Source organism: Nannobrachium achirus (assembly GCF_963921795.1).
Source record: "Nannobrachium achirus genome assembly, chromosome: 7".
Taxonomy (NCBI): Eukaryota; Metazoa; Chordata; class Actinopteri; order Myctophiformes; family Myctophidae; genus Nannobrachium; species Nannobrachium achirus.
The window spans coordinates 31,372,241-31,374,740 of record NC_137816.1 but is presented as its reverse complement, the minus strand read 5'-3'; the positions used below and the strand labels follow the sequence as shown (position 1 = coordinate 31,374,740).

Genomic DNA, 2,500 nt, shown 5'->3' with positions numbered 1-2,500 from the left:
CTTTGACAGTTTGGCCAGTTTGGTATTACAACGGTCTTGAAAGTCCTCGTGACTTTATAAATGTGCAGATACCCTGTATACACTTACACTGTATGTTGGTTTGTTTACCGTTGAGTGAGAAAAATAAATTACATTATGCTAATCATCCGGGGACCCCACAAAATAATTTGGGGACCCCACTTGGGGTCCCGGCCCCAAGTTTGAGAACCACTGTCTTAGAGTGAGCTACCTTCCTCAGTGATGTGTGTGTGTGTGTGTGTGTGTGTGTGTGTGTGTGTGTGTGTGTGTGTGTGTGTGTGTGTGTGTGTGTGTGTGTGTGTGTGTGTGTGTGTGTGCTGTGTGCGTGCGTGCGTGCGTGCGTGCGTGCGTGCGTGCGTGCGCGTGCGTGCGTGCGCGTGCGTGCGTGCGTGTGTGGTCGTCCTCCTGGTTTGGAGAACAGTCACAGTGACGAGGGAGGGTGCTGCTGGCTGGCCCTGGGTGTCACAGGTCTGCTGCGGGTCACAGTGAAGAGCATCTGATTGTCTCACCTCTGGGGTCAACTCACAGCTCTCAGTCTCCAGCCGTGCATGGTGGAACAATAGCAGGAGGTCTAATGGACGGACGGACGGCTTGACACACAGAGGCAGAGAGGCTGAGGAGACAGGAGAATGGGACAATTAAGCTATCACGTTCATCCTGTGATGCCCACTGCTGCGCTGTGCACAACATCCAATGGTGGAAGATACCTATAAGTACATTTACTCAAGTACTGTACTGGAGTACTAGCCTGGGATCAACGCCGTTTACGGTTTTCTGATCCGGTCTGGTGCGGAAATCACTTTACGTCAGGGGTCTTCAACGTTTTCAGGCCAAGGACCCCTTAGTTGAGAGAGATGAAGCAGGGACCCCCACAACCTTTTCATAGATTCCATATAGTTTCATCATTTGACAGCACAATCATCAGTGTATTTTGGATTCATATAAATTTGTGTTTTCAGATATTTAACCACTTGAACTGTAGTCAATACTTAATAATCTTGACCTTTCACTCTGTACTTCCTTAGTCTGCTCTTTTTCTCCTCTACACCAAACCTCCTTGCCGAAAATAGCCGATCTACAAGCTCACAGCAGCACAAGGCGTTGTGAGCTTGTAGATCTGCTATTTTTGGCTTAAATTCTCAGAATATGGACGCTAGGGTTCAAGTGGTTAATATAGAAAAGGAGAAAAAAAGCTTCTATCACACAAAGATTTGGTGGACCCCATGTAGTAACTCTGAGGACCCCCTAGGGGTCCCGGACCCCCTGTTGAAGACCCCTGCCCTAGTTAAAGAATGGTTTTGTTTGGTAAAAATCATTTAGTTTCTTTTATAATAATTGTTTGGTATATCCATTTTTTTTATCTCATAACGTGATTAGTGAGACTAATCTAATTGATTTGCATTACGTGGGGAACAAAAACAATGCAACACCAACCGGAACCTACAACAGGAACCCAATTTTCTTTTCTTTTTTCTAAACTGGATCACACAGATTAGTTTTAGAATGAATACCAGGCTTTCCTACGCGGGGGAAAGCCTGGTTGATGCGAGGTTACTGGAGTACACACTCATACACGCACACACACATGCGCACACACACACACACACAGTCACACACACGGCAATAGATCAAGTATGCTGCCAAGAGGAAAACATGTAGAAGCCATGCATGAGGCATGCGCACACACATGCATGCACACACACACACAAATACAAATACACAAAACCACTTTTTTTATTTTTATCAAGGGGCAATTTCTGATGCCTGGATTAGATTTTCAGGATTCTTGACATTTCTGAGTGCATTCTTCTGACCTTATAAAAAAGACGGCATGCATGTCATAAAGTCATTCAGTCATCGCAGACACTTTATTTCAATCAATTCCTTGAAACAATTACGCGCTCTATACAATCATAGCTGTTATCTATCACAATCATGTCGTATAAAAACAAGTAAAGAATCTGTCCTTTCACTGTAACTATACTGTAGTGTAGAGAGAACAATTTAGGTTACAAATCACAAAAAAGATAGAGAGGTTTGTGCTCTGAACTCAAGGCATACTAGGGCTGAAGACATGTGCGACAGAGAGGCCAGCATGACAGTCCATAAACAACAAAAATAATTGCACTGAAACATGAACATTGAGGCCCTTTGGGGGAAAAAATATAGTATCTTACTTAAGTGTAAAAAGTAGACGTGGGACGTTCACGAACGAATCGAGTCTTTTGAACGGCTCTTTGAAATGAACGATTGGATCCGGTTCGCAGTAGGGAGCTAATGAACAGTGGTGGGAAAAGTACAAAAAATCTGCAATGTAGAACTACTCTGCCACAAGTAGAAGTTCTGAATTAAAATGTATTTGAGTAAAATTACAAAGGTATTGGTATCAAAATGTACTCAATACTTAAAGTAGCCTACCAAAGTACTCATTATGCAAAATGTCCCATTTCACAAGTTTTCCACTGAATAAAATGTAGGGGGA

General features: G+C 43.4%; 1 long non-coding RNA gene across 1 annotated transcript in view; it reads right to left on the bottom strand.

The window, feature by feature from the left end:
• Window positions 1-120: 120 nt before the first annotated feature.
• LOC308288990 overlaps window positions 121-2,500 on the bottom strand; it is a 46,544-nt gene continuing 44,164 nt past the window's right edge. Inside the window, exon 4 of the long non-coding RNA XR_013962201.1 lies at window positions 121-631. This is a non-coding gene — a long non-coding RNA (uncharacterized lncRNA). The remainder of the gene's footprint in view (window positions 632-2,500) is intronic.